Raw genomic sequence first — 20,879 nt, 5'->3', positions numbered from 1 at the left:
GAAGGTACAGAATATGATTATGAAGTCACTCAGAAGGTACAGAATATGAAGTCACTCAGAAGGTACAGAATATGATTATGAAGTCACTCAAAAGGTACAGAATATGAATATGAAGTCACTCAGAAGGTACAGAATATGAAGTCACTCAGAAGGTACAGAATATGATTATGAAGTCACTCAGAAGGTACAGAATATGAAGTCACTCAAAAGGTTCAGAATATGAAGTCACTCAGAAGGTACAGAATATGAAGTCACTCAGAAGGTACAGAATATGATTATGAAGTCACTCAGAAGGTACAGAATATGAATATGAAGTCACTCAGAAGGTTCAGAATATGATTATGAAGTCACTCAAAAGGTACAGAATATGATTATGAAGTCACTCAAAAGGTACAGAATATGAAGTCACTCAAAAGGTACAGTACACAGAATATGATACAATACTGTATGTCCCTCAAATTCAGATTCGAAGCCAGAACAGTAGTACTCTGGACCTCCCAGGGTAAGAACTGAATGCTGGATTAATGCAAACAGTGGGTTTAAATCTGCTCAGCTTTCATAACGTAGTCGTTTCTTTTTGCCAGAACTGACTGACATCAATGATTTAAAATTACTGTATCCGTCATGACTGATGTCTCAATGCATCACAGACCCACGGGGTCTATTTAGGTCAGTGAGAGATTTTAAAGTGTTTGTTTTTTTGGTCCTCTGTCTGGTTCCCATCCACCAGCACCACTCCGCAAGTCTGTTTGTTTAGTCCCCATCTACCAGCACCACTCTGCAAGTCTGTTTGTTTAGTCCCCATCAACCAGCACCACTCTGCAAGTCTGTCTGGTTCCCATCCACCAGCACCACTCTGCAAGTCTGTCTGGTTCCCATCCACCAGCACCACTCTGCAAGTCTGTCTGGTTCCCATCAACCAGCACCACTCTGCAAGTCTGTCTGGTTCCCATCAACCAGCACCACTCTGCAAGTCTGTTTGTTTGGCATGGCTAGAATAGGACCCTGATCACACTCACTCTGTGTGGAGCAGCATGTGGGGGGCATGGCTAGAATAGGACCCTGATCACATACACCTCCTAGGGCATGCTCGAAAAAGGACCCAACAACCTGCTCAGCAGTAACACAGTCCTCAACAAAGGACCCAACAACCTGCTCAGTGGTAACAGTCCTCAACAAAGGACCCAACAACCTGCTCAGCAGTAACACAGTCCTCAACAAAGGACCCAACAACCTGCTCAGTGGTAACAGTCCTCAACAAAGGACCCAACAACCTGCTCAGCAGTAACACAGTCCTCAACAAAGGACCCAACAACCTGCTCAGCAGTAACACAGTCCTCAACAAAGGACCCAACAACCTGCTCAGCAGTAACAATGAAAAAGAGGAGAGTTCATCAACATGACTAAAAGCCATTGTTCCTCTATTTTAGCATGTGAATGTGTTCTCCCCCCACCCACACACACACCCCCCCACTTCCCTCACCCCCCCACTTCCCTCACCCCCACCCACCCCCCACTTCCCTCACCCCCACACCCCCCCCCACTTCCCTCACCCCCCCACCCCCCCTCCCCTCACCCCCCACTTCCCTCACCCCCCCACTCCCCTCACCCCCCACTCCCCTCACCCCCACCCACTCACTCCCACACCCCCTCACTCCCCACCACTCCCCCCTCACCACCCCCCACTTCCCTCACCCTCACACACCCCCCACTCCCCTCACCCCCCTCACTTCCCTCCCCCCCCAACCCCCACACACCCCCCCCCCCCCCCCCCACCCCCTCACCCCCCCCCACTCCCCCACTCCCCTCACCCCCCACCCCCTTCAAAAAATAAAATGTTGCAATCCGTCTGTTTTCTTTTGTTAATCACGGGGGCTTGGACATGCTGTGTGAAGCCAAGGAAAAGGAGGCAAACCAGTCTGCATCCCCAATCGCACCCTATTCCCTATGTGGTGCACTACTTTGGACCAGGGCCCTATCCAGGGGCTATAAGGCGGTGGTTAAAAGTAGTGCACTACGTCGGGAACAGGGTGCCATCTGGGACACGGTCTCTGTCTGCTCTGCAGCGAGTGGCGCTCGGGAAACACATGGAACAGATCTACCGTTTTGGCCTCCACGGCTCTGCCACGTCTCACACAGCCGCTCAGAGACTCTCCGTACCACAGCCGACTGCTCAGACCGTTACGACAACTCACTGCAGGTTTGATCCTGGCCCAGCCGAACCCAGACACCTGGGGAGTGGACCAGCCTACCCCCTCTAGCCTACGGCCAGCATGCCCATCTGGGAACCAAGCCTCGTCTCTCTCTGTACAGCCAACGCTGGCAGACACCTGGAGGGATGGGGAGTAGACCTGCCCCTGCACCTCCACCGACCTCTTGGTAAAACAACCTGGTAAAACTAACTGAAGGGGTTTTTAACACGTTTATATTTAAATCATTTAGCAGACGCTCTTATCCAGAGAGACTCATCTGAAGACAGCTAGGTGGGACAACCACATATCACAGTCATAGTAACACGTTTCCTCAATAAAGTAGCAATTAGCCGTAAAATCAGAGCTAGGAAGGGTCAAGGAAAAGTGTTGGTTCCGGAACAGGGGGTCGAGGTGAGGAGGGAGATTATTTAAGATGCTCTTTGAAGAGGTAGGGTTACAGGTGCTTTTTTGAAAGATGGGCAGAGACTCTGCTGTCCTGGCATCAGGGGGATGATGGGCAGGGACTCTGCTGTCCTAGCATCAGGGGGAAGATGGGCTGAGACTCTGCTGTCCTAGCTTCAGGGGGAAGATGGGCTGAGACTCTGCTGTCCTAGCTTCAGGGGGAAGATGGACAGGGACTCTGCTGTCCTAGCTTCAGGGGGAAGATGGACAGACTCTGTTGTCCTAGCTTCAGGGGGAAGATGGACAGGGACTCTGCTGTCCTAGCTTCAGGAGGATGATGGACAGGGACTCTGCTGTCCTACCTTCAGGGGGAAGTTGGACAGGGACTCTCCTGTCCTAGCTTCAGGGGGAAGATGGACAGGGACTCTGCTGTCCTAGCTTCAGGGGGAAGATGGGCAGAGACTCTGCTGTCCTACCTTCAGGGGGAAGTTGGACAGGGACTCTTCTGCTGTCCTAGCATCAGGGGGAAGATGGGCAGATACTCTGCTGTCCTAGCTTCAGGGGGAAGCTGGTTCCACCATTGGGGGATGCCAGGACAGAGAAGAGCTTGGACTGAGCTGAGCAGGAACTGCCCTTCCATAGGGGTGGGAGGACCAAGAGAAGAGCATGGATTGGGCTGAGCAGGAACTGCCCTTTCATAGGGGTGGGAGGACCAAGAGAAGAGCTTGGATTGGGCTGAGCAGGAACTGCCCTTCCATGGGGTGGGAGGACCAAGAGAAGAGCTTGGATTGGGCTGAGCAGGAACTGCCCTTCCATAGTGGTGGGAGGACCAAGAGAAGAGCTTGGATTGGGCTGAGCAGGAACTGCCCTTCCATAGTGGTGGGAGGACCAAGAGAAGAGCTTGGATTGGGCTGAGCAGGAACTGCCCTTCCATAGTGGAGGGAGGACCAAGAGACCGGAGGAGGCAGAACAGATTGCTCGAGTTGGGGTGGAGGGTTTGAGCATAGCCTGAACGTAGGGAGGGGTAGTTTCCTCATGCCAGTCAGGAGTAAAGCCTACACACTAGACCTATTCTGTCAGCTCTTCTTGGAAGCTGCCGTCTCAATACTGTGAAATGGTTAACCGTCCTGTGGTACTTCCTAGAAGTACATCTGGAAAACCAGTTGTGTTTATATGATGCTGATCCCTGGAGATTTTCAGCCTTTGGTGAAACGAGAAGGAGTCCCCGGGATGGTTTGAGGGGGTACAACGACATCCGCGTCCCCTATTCCCTATATAGTGCACTATAGAGCCATAGGGCTCTGGTCAAAAGTAGTGCACTATATAGGGAATAGGGTGCCATTCTAAAGTAGTGCACTATATAGGGAATAGGGTGCCATTCTAAAGTAGTGCACTATATAGGGAATAGGGTGGCATTCTAAAGTAGTGCACTATATAGGGAATAGGGTGGCATTCTAAAGTAGTGCACTATATAGGGAATAGGGTGGCATTTGGGACACACTTTTGAGAGGAGAAGTCTGTGGTAAATCCATTTACATTTACACTACTGCTCCTTAGATTGGTTATCCAGTCACAAGCCACCATTCAGTAGTGGGCATTGCAACTTCATCGAATGCAAATAGCACAATAATAAATAATAATAATAAGTATTATAAATAATATCATAATAAAATAGCATGGCCACGACTGTGGACACTTGAAGCCCAGTGAAGTGTATGTGTGTGTTCCACAGCCCATCCCTCGGGTGAGCTGAATGTCAGTGCTGACAGAATAATGGTTTCGCTCAAAGGTGAGTTATTTGGGTTTTTCCCGAGGGGGGGGGCACACATTCCAAGCATTCCAAACCCTTCTAATTTAAACCATACGGACCTCAACTCTCAACATAATACGACCCAAACCTCTCAACAACAACAAAAACCCACAGGTATTATTTCAAAAACAAAGTTCACGTGTTGATCTGCCGTAAGGATGGCGGCTACAATGTGACTGAAGACGTGATCTATTAAACCTGAAGACGTGATCTATTAAACCTGAAGACGTGATCTATTAAACCTGAAGACGTGATCTATTAAACCTGAAGACGTGATCTATTAAACCTGAAGACGTGATCTATTAAACCTGAAGACGTGATCTATTAAACCTGAAGACGTGATCTATTAAACCTGAAGACGTGATCTATTAAACCTGAAGACGTGATCTATTAAACCTGAAGACGTGATCTATTAAACCTGAAGACTTGATCTATTAAACCTGAAGACTTGATCTATTAAACCTGAAGAAGTGATCTATTAAACCTGAAGACGTGATCTATTAAACCTGAAGACGTGATCTATTAAACCTGAAGACGTGATCTATTAAACCTGAAGACGTGATCTATTAAACCTGAAGACGTGATCTATTAAACCTGAAGACGTGATCTATTAAACCTGAAGACGTGATCTATTAAACCTGAAGACGTGATCTATTAAACCTGAAGACGTGATCTATTAAACCTGAAGACGTGATCTATTAAACCTGAAGACGTGATCTATTAAACCTGAAGACGTGATCTATTAAACCTGAAGACGTGATCTATTAAACCTGAAGACGTGATCTATTAAACCTGAAGACGTGATCTATTAAACCTGAAGACGTGATCTATTAAACCACCGATGAAACCTGAAGACGTGATCTATTAAACCACCGATGAAACCTGAAGACGTGATCTATTAAACCTGAAGACGTGATCTATTAAACCTGAAGACGTGATCTATTAAACCTGAAGACGTGATCTATTAAACCTGAAGACGTGATCTATTAAACCTGAAGACGTGATCTATTAAACCACTGATGAAACCTGAAGACGTGATCTATTGGAATGAGCCTCAGAACTTAGGCATAACTGCTGTGCCTAAAACTATCATCATCTTAGACCAGTCCTCAGCTAAACTCACTTGTTTTGTCTTATGATCTTGGCAACCAGAAGCAGTGACGAGAGGCTACAATACAACAGAGAAATATATCTGTCTGACCGCCTGACAAACCTGTATCTCTGAGAGGTTTCTAGTGTGGATTTTGAGTCAGACACAGGCCTTTTGAACAGAGGCCCTGAGCAGTTATAATGGGGGCAGACTGTCTCCTTCTCCTTCGCTGCATGGTAGGATCATTAGAACAAACTCACGTGCAGACAAGAGAAGTCTAACGGTTGTTTCAAAGCACTGGTTCCCAACCGCTGGATGGGTCTTTCCATAAACTAGGGTACCAGTGAGTATTTCCTACACTGGACAACTTGTTACAGCTGCTGATAAGTCATTGACAACAACAACAACAACAACAACAATAACAACAACAATAACAAAATCATGTCATTACATTAAGATATAAGGGGGGGGGGGGGTTCATAGCAATATTCAATGAAACCCTTTAACATGTTTGGTGTCTTCACAGATTTGTCCTAAATCGGGTGATATAAAATATTACTTTGCACTCTGTCCTTGCATTTATAGCAGTGTAAATTAACATATATTAAGCATTAATCAGTCAACTTAAGACATTGAACTTGAGCCGTGTTAGAATTCCTGGATTTAGCTGTCGGACAGTTTATTTGTATAGGAGATTTCAGAAATGCCGTTGTAACTAGGTAACGTTTTGTGTCTCCCATCTGTTATGTGGTGAAAACCGTTTTCATGGGGCACACAATTCCTAAATAATAAATGCAATTGAACAAAAAAATAATCTAAAACCGCTTCCCCGACGTAATCACCTTACCTCCGTAGTCAAAAAACCACAAATCAATACTGTCATTAACGTAGTTCTTCAATAAATATCCCATAATACTTCTCGGGTGCGCATGTTGGTGTCGAGCTGTTTAAATACTCCTTGTTATTTTCACACGTCATCATCTCATCCAGGAAGGAATTTTCTGGCTGACAGTCAGGTGACCAACAGCTGTTGTGATATAGAGCATGTGAAGTGTTGGCGGGAATATTTCGTTGTCTCATTTAGTTACACCGTTGAAAGACAGTTGTCTGTATCCACATTGGATCTAAATATCCCTTAGCCAAATTGAGGTTGATCATCCTGTTGTTGTCTGTTTGATTTACTACGGTCGGGTCTCGTTAGATTTAACAGAGAAAAGCATCGAGGTAAAATGAGTTCATGTTTCATGTGTTTTAGTACCTCGGTTTGGACACCGAGTCTACTGTGTCTGTTGTGTAGAACAGACTGTTGTGTAGGACAGACTGTTGTGTAGGACAGACTGTCGTGTAGTATAGACTGTTGTGTAGGACAGACTGTTGTGTAGTATAGACTGTTGTGTAGGACAGACTGTTGTGTTGTATACTGTTGTGTAGTATACTGTTGTGTAGTATACTGTTGTGTAGGACAGACTGTCGTGTAGGATAGACTGTTAGGTAGTATACTGTTGTGTAGGACAGACTGTTGGGTAGGACAGACTGTTGTGTAGGACAGACTGTCGTGTAGGACAGACTGTCGTGTAGGACAGACTGTCGTGTAGGACAGACTATCGTGTAGTATAGACTGTCGTGTAGGACAGACTGTTGGGTAGGACAGACTGTTGTGTAGGACAGACTGTTGGGTAGGACAGACTGTTGTGTAGGACAGACTGTTGGGTAGTATACTGTTGTGTAGGACAGACTGTTGTGTAGGACAGACTGTTGTGTAGGACAGACTGTCGTGTAGTATAGACTGTTGGGTAGGACAGACTGTTGGGTAGGACAGACTGTTGGGTAGGACAGACTGTTGTGTAGGACAGACTGTTGGGTAGGACAGACTGTTGGGTAGGACAGACTGTTGGTTAGTATACTGTTGTGTAGGACAGACTGTTGTGTAGGACAGACTGTCGTGTAGGATAGACTGTTGTGTAGGACAGACTGTCGTGTAGGACAGACTGTTGGGTAGGACAGACTGTTGTGTAGGACAGACTGTTGGGTAGGACAGACTGTTGTGTAGGACAGACTGTTGGGTAGTATACTGTTGTGTAGGACAGACTGTTGTGTAGGACAGACTGTTGTGTAGGACAGACTGTCGTGTAGTATAGACTGTTGTGTAGGACAGACTGTTGGGTAGGACAGACTGTTGGGTAGGACAGACTGTTGTGTAGGACAGACTGTTGGGTAGGACAGACTGTTGGGTAGGACAGACTGTTGGGTAGGACAGACTGTTGGTTAGTATACTGTTGTGTAGGACAGACTGTTGTGTAGGACAGACTGTCGTGTAGGATAGACTGTTGTGTAGGACAGACTGTTGTGTAGGACAGACTGTTGTGTAGGACAGACTGTCGTGTAGTATAGACTGTTGTGTAGGACAGACTGTTGGGTAGGACAGACTGTTGTGTAGGACAGACTGTTGGGTAGGACAGACTGTTGTGTAGGACAGACTGTTGGGTAGGACAGACTGTTGGGTAGGACAGACTGTTGGTTAGTATACTGTTGTGTAGGACAGACTGTTGTGTAGGACAGACTGTCGTGTAGGATAGACTGTTGTGTAGGACAGACTGTTGTGTAGGACAGACTGTTGTGTAGGACAGACTGTCGTGTAGTATAGACTGTTGTGTAGGACAGACTGTTGGGTAGGACAGACTGTTGTGTAGGACAGACTGTTGGGTAGGACAGACTGTTGTGTAGGACAGACTGTTGGGTAGTATACTGTTGTGTAGGACAGACTGTTGTGTAGGACAGACTGTTGTGTAGGACGGACTGTTGGGTAGGACAGACTGTCGTGTAGGACAGACTGTCGTGTAGGACAGACTGTCGTGTAGGACAGACTGTCGTGTAGGACAGACTGTTGTGTAGGACAGACTGTAGTGTAGGACAGACTGTCGTGTAGGACAGACTATTGCGCCAACACCAACTCTCCTCCTATTAATGTTCCGGTTCCGGTTGGAGCGAGTGGTCGCATCTGCACGTCGCTCCAACGGGTAGTATAACTTTTTCATTATATTTCATTATATCACAACGGTTTGATTTGTCTTATCTTAGCAATTTCTTCTCAGCTAGCTACATAGCCGTCTTTGTATCAAAGATAATTGCGTAATTATCGTATTTCGCCGTCCTAACGTAGTCTTCACTAGCCAGCTAGCTAACGTCCACTGATTAGCTGCACTGGAGAAACTGTTACACTCAACTGAACGACTTGATTAGTTTAGTGTTAGCTAGCTACATAGCTGTCTTTGCTGTCTTCGTATCATCGTATCATCGTATCCAAGATAATTGTGTTGTTTAGGTTTAGAGTGTGTAGTCTTAGAGTGATTATCTTAATTTACCGAGGTTAGCTAGCCAGCTATTTGTCGTCCTTAACGTAGGTGACTCTGCTAGCTAGCCAACAGCTAGCCAACGCTAGCCAACGTCTTCTGTATAGAACTCAACTACCCGGTCGCATTCACAGGTTGTATCACATTTTCACTTCATTTTCATTACAGTACAACGGTTTGATTTGTTTGATCGTAGCTAGCTACTTAGCTAGCTACATAGCCGTCTTTGTATCAAAGATAATTGTGTAGTCTAGAGCGATTTTCTAGGTTCGCTAGCCATCTATTGTCGTTCTTTTAACGCAACGTAACGTAAACAACACTGCTAGCTAGCCTGCTAGCCCCCGAATAGCAACACTGCAGAAACTATTACACTCAACGGAACGACTTGATTAGTGTAGTGTCAACAACGCACCCACTGCCAGCTGGCCTACTTCAGCAGTACTGTATCATTTTAATCATTTTAGTCAATAAGATTCTTGCTACGTAGCTTAACTTTCTGAACATTCGAGACGTGTAGTCCACTTGTCATTCCAATCTCCTTTGCATTAGCGTAGCCTCTTCTGTAGCCTGTCAACTATGTGTCGGTTTATCCCTGTTCTCTCCTCTCTGCACAGACCATACAAACACTCCTCACTGCGTGGCCGCGGCCACCCTACTCTGGTGGTCCCAGCGCGCACGACCCACGTGGAGTTCCAGGTCTCCGGTAGCCTCTGGAACTGCCAATCTGCGGTCAACAAGGCAGAGTTCATCTCAGCCCATGCCTCCCTCCAGTCCCTCGACTTCTTGGCCCTGACGGAAACATGGATCACCACAGACAACACTGCTACTCCTACTGCTCTCTCTTCGTCCGCCCACGTGTTCTCGCACACCCCGAGAGCGTCTGGTCAGCGGGGTGGTGGCACCGGGATCCTCATCTCTCCCAAGTGGTCATTCTCTCTTTCTCCCCTTACCCATCTGTCTATCGCCTCCTTTGAATTCCATGCTGTCACAGTTACTAGCCCTTTCAAGCTTAACATCCTTATCATTTATCGCCCTCCAGGTTCCCTCGGAGAGTTCATCAATGAGCTTGATGCCTTGATAAGCTCCTTTCCTGAGGACGGCTCACCTCTCACAGTTCTGGGCGACTTTAACCTCCCCACGTCTACCTTTGACTCTTTCCTCTCTGCCTCCTTCTTTCCACTCCTCTCCTCTTTTGACCTCACCCTCTCACCTTCCCCCCTACTCACAAGGCAGGCAATACGCTCGACCTCATCTTTACTAGATGCTGTTCTTCCACTAACCTCATTGCAACTCCCCTCCAAGTCTCCGACCACTGCCTTGTATCCTTTTCCCTCTCGCTCTCATCCAACACCTCCCACACTGCCCCTACTCGGATGGTATCGCGCCGTCCCAACCTTCGCTCTCTCTCCCCCGCTACTCTCTCCTCTTCCATCCTATCATCTCTTCCCTCCGCTCAAACCTTCTCCCACCTATCTCCTGATTCTGCCTCCTCAACCCTCCTCTCCTCCCTCTCTGCATCCCTTGACTCTCTATGTCCCCTATCCTCCAGGCCGGCTCGGTCCTCCCCTCCCGCTCCGTGGCTCGATGACTCATTGCGAGCTCACAGAACAGGGCTCCGGGCAGCCGAGCGGAAATGGAGGAAAACTCGCCTCCCTGCGGACCTGGCATCCTTTCACTCCCTCCTCTCTACATTTTCCTCCTCTGTCTCTGCTGCTAAAGCCACTTTCTACCACGCTAAATTCCAAGCTTCTTCCTCTAACCCTAGGAAGCTCTTTGCCACCTTCTCCTCCCTCCTGAATCCTCCGCCCCCTCCCCCCTCCTCCCTCTCTGCAGATGACTTCGTCAACCATTTTGAAAAGAAGGTCGACGACATCCGATCCTCGTTTGCTAAGTCAAACGACACCGCTGGTTCTGCTCACACTGCCCTACCCTGTGCTCTGACCTCTTTCTCCCCTCTCTCTCCAGATGAAATCTCGCGTCTTGTGACGGCCGGCCGCCCAACAACCTGCCCGCTTGACCCTATCCCCTCCTCTCTTCTCCAGACCATTTCCGGAGACCTTCTCCCTTACCTCACCTCGCTCATCAACTCATCCCTGACCGTTGGCTACGTCCCTTCAGTCTTCAAGAGAGCGAGAGTTGCACCCCTTCTGAAAAAACCTACACTCGATCCCTCCGATGTCAACAATTACAGACCAGTATCCCTGCACCAATTTGTAAGTCGCTCTGGATCTTTCTTTTCTCTCCAAAACTCTTGAACGTGCCGTCCTCTCCCGCTATCTCTCAAATGACCTTCTTGATCCAAATCAGTCAGGTTTCAAGACTAATCACGGAGGCGCTCCGCACTGCTAAAGCTAACTCTCTCTCCTCTGCTCTCATCCTTCTAGATCTATCGGCTGCCTTCGAACTGTGAACCATCAGATCCTGTAATCTCCGAGTTGGGCATCTGAATGCCCTTCTTGATCCTACCTGACAGGTCGCTCCTCAGGTGGCGTGGACGAGAATTCTCCTCACCACGCGCTCTCACCACTGGTGTCCCCAGGGCTCTGTTCTTGGCCCTCTCCTATTCTCGCTATACACCAAGTCACTTGGCTCTGTCATAACCTCACATGGTCTCTCTTATCATTCTATGCAGGACACACAATTAATCTTAACCATTCCCCCTTCTGATGACCCACCGCATCTCTGCATGTCTGGCAGACATATCAGTGTGGATGACGGATCACCACCTCAAGTTTCGGCAAGACGGAGCTGCTCTTCCTCCCGGGGAAGGACTGCCCGTTCCATGATCTCGCCATCACGGTTGACAACTCCATTGTGTCCTCCTCCCAGAGCGCCAAGAACCTTGGCAACAACAATGTCGTTCTCAACTAACATCAAGGGTTCCTAGGTTCATGCTCTACAACATCCGTTCGACCCTGCCTCACACAGGAAGCGGCGCAGGTCCTAATCCAGGCACTTGTCATCTGTCTGGATTACTGCAACTCGCTGATGCCTGTGCCATTAAACCCCTTCAACTCATCCAGAACGCCGCAGCCCGTCTGGTGTTCAACCTTCCCAAGTTCTCTCACGTCACCCCCTCCTCCCCTCCACTGGCTTCCAGTTGAAGCTCGCATCCGCTACAAGACCATGGTGCTGCCTACGGAGCTGTGAGGGGAACGGCACCTCAGTACCTCCAGGATAGATCAGACACCCAAACAAGGGCATGCGTTCATCCACCTCTGGCCTGCTCGCCTCCCTACCCCAGCTCCCCTCAGAGTCAAAGATGTGGCCCCCAATGGTGGAACAAACCCTCACGACGCCAGGACAGCGGAGTCACACCTGATAAAGATCTTTAAGGAATATAGGATAGGTTTAATCCCCTCACCCCACCCTAAGTTTTAGATGCACTATTGAGTGACTGTCCCACTAGGTGAAAGTCCTCTGCACCCTGACTTAATGTAAATGTAAATGTAATTATTCTGGATATAATCACCTGATAAAAGATGTTTAATTCCCCTGCACCCTGATAAAGATGTATAAGTTCCCCCCTGCACCCTGATAGAGATGTCCCTGCACCCTGATAGAGATGTTTAAGTTCCCCTGCACCCTGATAGAGTAAATGTATAAGTTCCCCTGCACCCTGATAGAGATGTATAAGTTCCCCTGCACCCTGATAGAGATGTATAAGTTCCCCTGCACCCTGATAGAGATGTATAAGTTCCCCTGCACCCTGATAGAGATGTATAAGTTCCCCTGCACCCTGATAGAGATGTATAAGTTCCCCTGCACCCTGATAGAGATGTTTAAGTTCCCCTGCACCCTGATAGAGATGTATAAGTTCCCCTGCACCCTGATAGAGATGTTTAAGTTCCCCTGCACCCTGATAGAGATGTTTAAGTTCCCCTGCACCCTGATAGAGAGAGTCCCCCTGCACCCTGATAGAGATGTATAAGTTCCCCTGCACCCTGATAGAGATGTATAAGTTCCCCTGCACCCTGATAGAGATGTATAAGTTCCCCTGCACCCTAGAGATAGCACCCTGATATGTATAAGTTCCCCCCCCTGCTGCACCCTGATAGAGATGTATAAGTCCCCCTGCACCCCGATAGAGATGTATAAGTTCCCCTGCACCCTGATCCAATTTGTAAGTCGCTCTGGATAAGAGCGTCTGCTAAATGACTTAAATGTAAATGATAGAGATGTATAAGTTCCCCTGCACCCCGATAGAGATGTTTAAGTTCCCCTGCACCCTGATAGAGATGTTTAAGTTCCCCTGCACTCTTATAGAGATGTATAAGTTCCCCTGCACCCTGATAGAGATGTTTAAGTTCCCCTGCACTCTTATAGAGATGTATAAGTTCCCCTGCACTCTTATAGAGATGTATAAGTTCCCCTGCACCCTGATAGAGATGTATAAGTTCCCCTGCACTCTTATAGAGATGTATAAGTTCCCCTGCACTCTTATAGAGATGTATAAGTTCCCCTGCACTCTTATAGAGATGTATAAGTTCCCCTGCACTCTTATAGAGATGTGTAAGTTCCCCTGCACCCTGATAGAGATGTATAAGTTCCCCTGCACCCTTAGAGATGTTTAAGTTCCCCTGCACCCTGATGGAGATGTATAAGTTCCCCTGCACCCTTAGAGATGTTTAAGTTCCCCTGCACCCTTAGAGATGTTTAAGTTCCCCTGCACCCTGATGGAGATGTTTAAGTTCCCCTGCACCCTGATGGAGATGTATAAGTTCCCCTGCACCCTGATGGAGATGTATAAGTTCCCCTGCACCCTGATGTTTAGTTCCCCTGCAGATAGAGATGTTTAAGTTCCCCTGCACCCTGATAGAGATGTTTAAGTTCCCCTGCACCCTGATAGAGATGTTTAAGTTCCCCTGCACCCTGATAGAGATGTTAAGTTCCCCTGCACCCTGATAGAGATGTTTAAGTTCCCCTGCACCCTGATAGAGATGTTTAAGTTCCCCTGCACCCTGATAGAGATGTTTAAGTTCCCCTGCACCCTGATAGAGATGTTTGTTCCCTTTAAGTTCCCCTGCACCCTGATAGAGATGTTTAAGTTCCCCTGCACCCTGATAGAGATGTTTAAGTTCCCCTGCACCCTGATAGAGATGTTTAAGTTCCCCTGCACCCTGATAGAGATGTATAAGTTCCCCTGCACCCTGATAGAGATGTTTAAGTTCCCCTGCACCCTGATAGAGATGTTTAAGTTCCCCTGCACCCTGATAGAGATGTTTAAGTTCCCCTGCACCCTGATAGAGATGTATAAGTTCCCCTGCACCCTTATAGAGATGTATAAGTTCCCCTGCACCCTGATAGAGATGTTTAAGTTCCCCTGCACCCTGATAGAGATGTTTAAGTTCTCCTGCACCCTTATAGAGATGTTTAAGTTCCCCTGCACCCTTATAGAGATGTTTAAGTTCCCCTGCACCCTTATATAGATGTTTAAGTTCCCCTGCACCCTGATAGAGATGTTTACGTTCCCCTGCACCCTGATAGAGATGTTTAAGTTCCCCTGCACCCTGATAGAGATGTTTAAGTTCCCCTGCACCCTGATAGAGATGTTTAAGTTCCCCTGCACCCTGATAGAGATGTTTAAGTCCCCCTGCACCCTGATAGAGATGTTTAAGTTCCCCTGCACCCTGATAGAGATGTTTAAGTTCCCCTGCACCCTGATAGAGATGTTTAAGTTCCCCTGCACCCTGATAGAGATGTTTAAGTTCCCCTGCACCCTGATAGAGATGTTTAAGTTCCCCTGCACCCTGATAGAGATGTTTAAGTTCCCCTGCACCCTGATAGAGATGTTTAAGTTCCCCTGCACCCTGATAGAGATGTTTAAGTTCCCCTGCACCCTGATGGAGATGTGGACACTTTTGTTTGTTTCCCGCCACTTCAATTGAAGGGTGTTGCTCTGTTGTGGTAAAACCGTGTGTGGTTATTTATGAGGAAGACGACATGTTTTTTGGGGGGTAATTTTCTCATTATAAAAACAACGATGGTGACATTGAAATGGTGAGATGCTACCTCTATTCGTGGCTTTATTATGTGTTCCTGCGTCGGTCACGAAGGCTACAGAAACAGCACCATACATTTTTTAAATATTTTTTTATTTAACCTTTATTTAAGTAGGCAAGTCAGTTAAAGAACAAATTCTTATTTACAATGACGGCCTAGGAACAGTGGGTTAAACTGCCTTGATCAGGGATGCAGAACGACAGATGTTTTACCTTGTCAGCTCGGGGATTCGATCTCGCAACCTTTCGGTTACAAGTCCAACGCTCTAACCACTAAGCTACTTAGTCAGGCAATGTGGGGGGGGTTCGATATTTGGCCCCGTATGTAAGCGCTTGAAAAAGTCCCTGAACGTCCATGAATTTGACTTGCAAATGTCTGTATGAAGCCTTCTTAAAAGATGTATAGTCCTAGGTCTATGTTGTTGTATAGCTGGAGTTATGGGACAACTAGCACATATTGACTTTTATTTCTCTAAGGACACATGTGGAACTACATTAAAATCCTTTTTATTTTTATATGTTTCAAATCATTTTGAAATGTGTATCCTAATCTCACACATTGGCCGCATTTTTATTTTTATTTTTTTTAGTAGAAAGACCAAAGTTCAAAGTTGAGTCTTGACCATGTAAAACGTTTTTTTGACCGTCATGTTAATCATCATATTAAAACGTTTTTTTTTTTTTAAACACACTGTCTGATTGTCTGTCTGTACAACTGGGATCCTCAGCCTTCAGTTAATAGCTAGATGGATAGACACTGACTATTGTTGTAAAAGGATGTACAGCTGGGTACATCTGTTGTCAGTTTGAGCGCAGTATTTACCTACAGGCCTTTATTAAATCGGATGTAACGGTGCGTCCTGCAAGCCTGTCTGACAAAGTACAGATCATAAAACACATATTGTAGTGTTTTCATGTCCAGGAGTAGATCGAACCCTCATTGAGTCGCCTTTAGAAAAACAGCCTCACCTGTAGCCTACTAAATGTGGGTAGATGGAGGCAAGAATAAATGGATGGAAAGATTGGAAATGGAGTGAGGGAAAGAGAGATGTAAGGAGGTGAGGAGGTAAGGAAAGAGGGGAAGAGGAAGAAGAGATGTGAGGAGGTAAGGAAATAGGGAAAGAGGGGGGAGGGGATGAAGAGAGGAAAGAGATGTGAGGAGGTAAGGAAAGAGGGAAAGGGGGATGAAGAGAGGAAAGAGAGATGTGAGGAGGTAAGGAAAGAGAGAAAGGGGGGATGAAGAGAGGAAAGAGAGATGTGAGGAGGTAAGGAAAGAGGGAAAGGGGGATGAAGAGGGGAAAGAGAGATGTGAGGAGGTAAGGAAAGAGGGAAAGGGGGGATGAAGAGAGGAAAGAGAGATGTGAGAAGGTAAGGAAAGAGGGAAAGAGGGGGAGGGGATGAAGAGAGGAAAGAGAGATGTGAGGAGGTAAGGAAAGAGGGAAAGAGGGGGAGGGGACGAAGAGAGGAAAGAGAGATGTGAGGAGGTAAGGAAAGAGGGGGAGGGGACGAAGAGAGGAAAGAGAGATGTGAGGAGGTAAGGAAAGAGGGAAAGAGGGGGAGGGGATGAAGAGAGGAAAGAGAGATGTGAGGAGGTAAGGAAAGAGGGGAAGAGTGGGGAGGGGACGAAGAGAGGAGAGATGTGAGGAGGTAAGGAAAGAGGGGAAGAGGGGGAGGGGATGAAGATGGGAAAAAGAGATGTGAGGAGGTAAGAGGGGGAGGGGATGAAGAAGGGAAAGAGAGATGTGAGGAGGTAAGGAAAGAGGGAAAGAGGGGGATGGGATGAAGAGATGAAAGAGAGATGTGAGGAGGTAAGGAAATAGGGAAAGAGGGGGGAGGGGATGAAGAGATGAAAGAGAGATGTGAGGAGGTAAGGAAATAGGGAAAGAGGGGGGAGGGGATGAAGAAGGGAAAGAAAGATGTGAAACAGACCTGGAGAATCCAGTGGCGTCTATGAATGTATGGAACCTAACAGCTACCAGAACCCACAGCGTTCTAATATTCTAACATGTGAAGTTAAAGCCATATAGTGAACTCTATGAAGAACACCAAAGAGGCTTCTAAGCTTGAACTCCATGAAGAACACCAAAGAGGATTCTAAGCTTGAACTCCATGAAGAACGCCAACGAGGATTCTAAGCTTGAACTCCATGAAGAACACCAACGAGGATTCTAAGCTTGAACTCCATGAAGAACACCAAAGAGGATTCTAAGCTTGAACTCCATGAAGAACGCCAACGAGGATTCTAAGCTTGAACTCCATGAAGAACGCCAACGAGGATTCTAAGCTTGAACTCCATGAAGAACACCAACGAGGATTCTAAGCTTGAACTCCATGGAGAAAACCAAAAGAGGATTCTAAGCTTGAACTCCATGAAGAAAACCAAAAGAGGATTCTAAGCTTGAACTCCATGAAGAAAACCAAAAGAGGATTCTAAGCTTGAACTCCTAAAGAAAACCAAAAGAGGATTCTAAGCTTGAACTCCTAAAGAAAACCAAAAGAGGATTCTAAGCTTGAACTCCTAAAGAAAACCAAGAGGATTCTAAGCTTGAACTCCATGAAGAACACCAACGAGGATTCTAAGCTTGAACTCCTAAAGAAAACCAAGAGGATTCTAAGCTTGAACTCCATGAAGAACACCAACGAGGATTCTAAGCTTGAACTCCATGGAGAAAACCAAAAGAGGATTCTAAGCTTGAACTCCATGAAGAACACCAACGAGGATTCTAAGCTTGAACTCCTAAAGAAAACCAAAAGAGGATTCTAAGCTTGACAAATACATCTAGTCAGAGAGAGAGAGAGAGAGAGAGAACTGTTGAGGAAAACCATAGCAGGAACCCTCCAGCCAGTCCCCTAAGGTGTATCAGCCAGGCTGAAGGATCCTCCACACTGTAGAGTCTACAGGTTCTGAGACTGTCTATTACACACTGCACTGTGCTGGGGGGGGGGGTCCTCAATGGCTGCTTTGTGACAGAGATGGAGTGAGAGAAAAAGAGAGAGATGGGCGAGGGAGTGTATCTGTGTGTGCCCCGTACGTCTCAAATCGTCAAAGCTCTTCCATCTTCTATTTAGGTTTCTTAATGCCAGTAATAAAAGACAAGCCTGTTGTATGTTGTGAATTCTCCACTAACATGACTCCACAGAGAGTGGTGGTGAGAAGGAGCAGCTCCATGGACCCTTTCTGTCCTGAAGGTCATTTAGCCATTCATTATTGTCATTGGTACGCAAGTCCAGAGATGACATGTGAATAAAAACATAATTCCCTCATATTTATGACATAACACAGTTGTTTTGTGGAGATCAGAAGAAACTCTGTAAATAGGAGTGGATGTATTGATGATAGATAGACAGTAAGGCTGAGACAGCAGACCTCAACGTGGATCAGCACATATGTTTTCATTAATTACGACACTAAGGGATGGTACATTTCATGCTAACATCATGCTTTCATTTGTGTTGGGAGATCATTATCAGTTTCTAAGTTATAATGTTAGCAAGCTAAATGTCCCTTACCTTGAACTAAGAGCTCTTGGGGGCATCTAAGCCCTCGTGGGGCATTTAAGCCCTGAACAATGCCTGACAGACAGCTCTGTCTCCCAGGATGTGTGACACCCCCAAGACCACAGCCAATCGCATTGCAAGCAACGCAGCTAACTTAGCTAGCTTGTTCTCTATGCTGGTTGTCAGCTTGCATAAATGACATGTGTATCATTTGTAAGGGACACTCCCTGGTTTATGGGTAGTATTGTTCATTTACAGAGTGGGTGAGCTCCATTCCTGACAGGCTGATCAGATTCAGTAGAATCCTCAGAGGCTGATTAACCAGGATTCTGCCTCGTCGGCTGTTTCATGAGCAAAGCTCCGTAAAAGCAGATGATTTCATAACGAGCACACGGAGTTTTGAAGATGAAGGTGCAGTATTTATGAAGTTTGGTCATGAGGACGCAAAACTAGCATAGTTCAGCTAGCCAGCTAGTTTAGTTAGGGGAAAAACAACTCGGAACAGGCTATAGCTGAACACACATGAGCACTAGGCTAATTCAGGAGACACACACATAGTATTTATGCCCTGATATCAGGAGCTGGCAGCAAAATGTATTATTAAACAATTCAGAGACAAACGAATACCCACAGATGGCAAATATTTAAAGAGAGCGACTCGATATACAATCCCAAATTCAGCTGTAATTGTCAACAGTGAAACAAAATCTTTAAAACGACGTTTGAGTGGACCTGAATCTAGAACCTGTTATGGTGAAGTGGCTTCTGCACACGGTAGACTCCTCCCCCCCTCACCACTCTATTGGACCACAGAGACATACAGAGTAAGCAAATATGGTGTTGATTTAGCTACATACCAGCAGACAGTAAATGGTGTTTAGTTTACATTAGCATTACTAATAACTACAACATACGGCCAAAACGTAGAGCGTCTGCATCTCCACTAAGTGATGCACTAAAAGCACAATGAAAAATATGGCTATAAAAGTCAATCTCAATATAATAAGGTCGTAAGATTCTTTGTTAGAGTTTGTTGCAACACCCCTAGTTTGGATCTCATTTCCCTGCTATGCTGAGCCCAGAGGTAGTTGCATGCCAAGATGATGGGGAAAATACAGCCAGCAGCCAAAATATAAAGCAGCTCATGGAATAGCCCTCCACGGAGCTGTGGCATATATTTAAGCTGGAAAACTATCCATACCTATGCTGTCACCACAATGTCTCCATCCAAAAAGAAAGGAAAGGAATCTAGCTTAACCTCCACACTCACCACTCTGCATTGCTTGCACTTTGGGGTTTTAGCCTGGGTATCTGTAAAGCTATTTGGGGTATCTGTAAAGCTATTTGGGGTATCTGCAAAGCTATTTGGGGTTTTAGCCTGGGTATCTGTAAAGCTCTTTGGGGTTATAGGCGAGGGTATCTGTAAAGCTATTTGGGGTTTTAGCCTGGGTATCTGTAAAGCTATTTGGGGGTTTAGGCTGGGTATCTGTAAAGCTCTTTGGGGTTATAGGCTGGGTATCTGTAAAGCTCTTTGGGGTTATAGGCTAGGGTATCTGTAAAGCTCTTTGGGGTTATAGGCGAAGGTATCTGTAAAGCACCTTGTGACAATTGCTAATGTAAAAACAAGGGCTTTATAAAATGCATTTATTTAAAACATGTTTCAATGACATCAAAAACATAAAGAGAGTATTCTAGTAGGAAACTAATTCCGCTGTGATGAAAATAACTTCAGGAATTAAGTAAATGTAGTTGATAAATCTTGAAATAATCTGTGTAATAAACTACCCATAACACTCAGGTGTACTGTACCGACTGCAATGTGTTTTCTCCACAAGCTTTAGTGGAAATAATCTTATGATTGTTCCTTTTAATATGTAACATAATATATCTGAAGTGTTTTTTGAGGTCTTAGAGGTTAACTGCCGTAGGAAAAACCTGTGCTGGGATTATAGCCCCTGGCCGAGGAAGTGGCTTTACATTCTACATTTACATGTTTATTCTATAGGCTTTACCTTTTACACATTTAGGATACATTCTAGGCCTTACATTCTACATTTACATGTTTATTCTATAGGCTTTACCTTCTACACATTTAGGATACATTCTAGGCCTTACATTCTACATTTACATGTTTATTCTATAGGCTTTACCTTCTACACATTTAGGATACATTCTAGGCCTTACATTCTACATTTACATGTTTATTCTATAGGCTTTACCTTCTACACATTCAGGTGTCACGCCTTGGTCATTGTATTTTGTGTTTTCGTTATATATTTGGTCAGGCCAGGGTGTGACATGGGTTTATGTTATTGTATTTTCGTATTGGGGTTTGTAGTATTTGGGATCGCGGCTGATTAGGGGTGTTGTATAGGCTTGGCTGCCTGAGGCGGTTCTCAATCAGAGTCAGGTGATTCTCGTTGTCTCTGATTGGGAACCGTATTTAGGTAGCCTGGTTTCGCTTTGTATTTCGTGGGTGATTGTTCCTGTCTCTGTGTAGTTTCACCAGATAGGCTGTAATTAGGTTTCTCGTTC

At 46.1% G+C, this 20,879-nt stretch overlaps 1 protein-coding gene across 1 annotated transcript in view; it reads right to left on the bottom strand.

Moving 5' to 3' along the window:
- Positions 1–20,879, bottom strand: part of LOC124024914 (centromere protein P) — a 197,557-nt gene that overhangs the window by 91,466 nt on the left and 85,212 nt on the right. The gene's annotated exons all lie outside the window — the stretch shown is intronic.

Source organism: Oncorhynchus gorbuscha, linkage group LG03 (assembly GCF_021184085.1).
Source record: "Oncorhynchus gorbuscha isolate QuinsamMale2020 ecotype Even-year linkage group LG03, OgorEven_v1.0, whole genome shotgun sequence".
Taxonomy (NCBI): Eukaryota; Metazoa; Chordata; class Actinopteri; order Salmoniformes; family Salmonidae; genus Oncorhynchus; species Oncorhynchus gorbuscha.
This window is presented reverse-complemented; position numbering and strand designations above follow the sequence as displayed.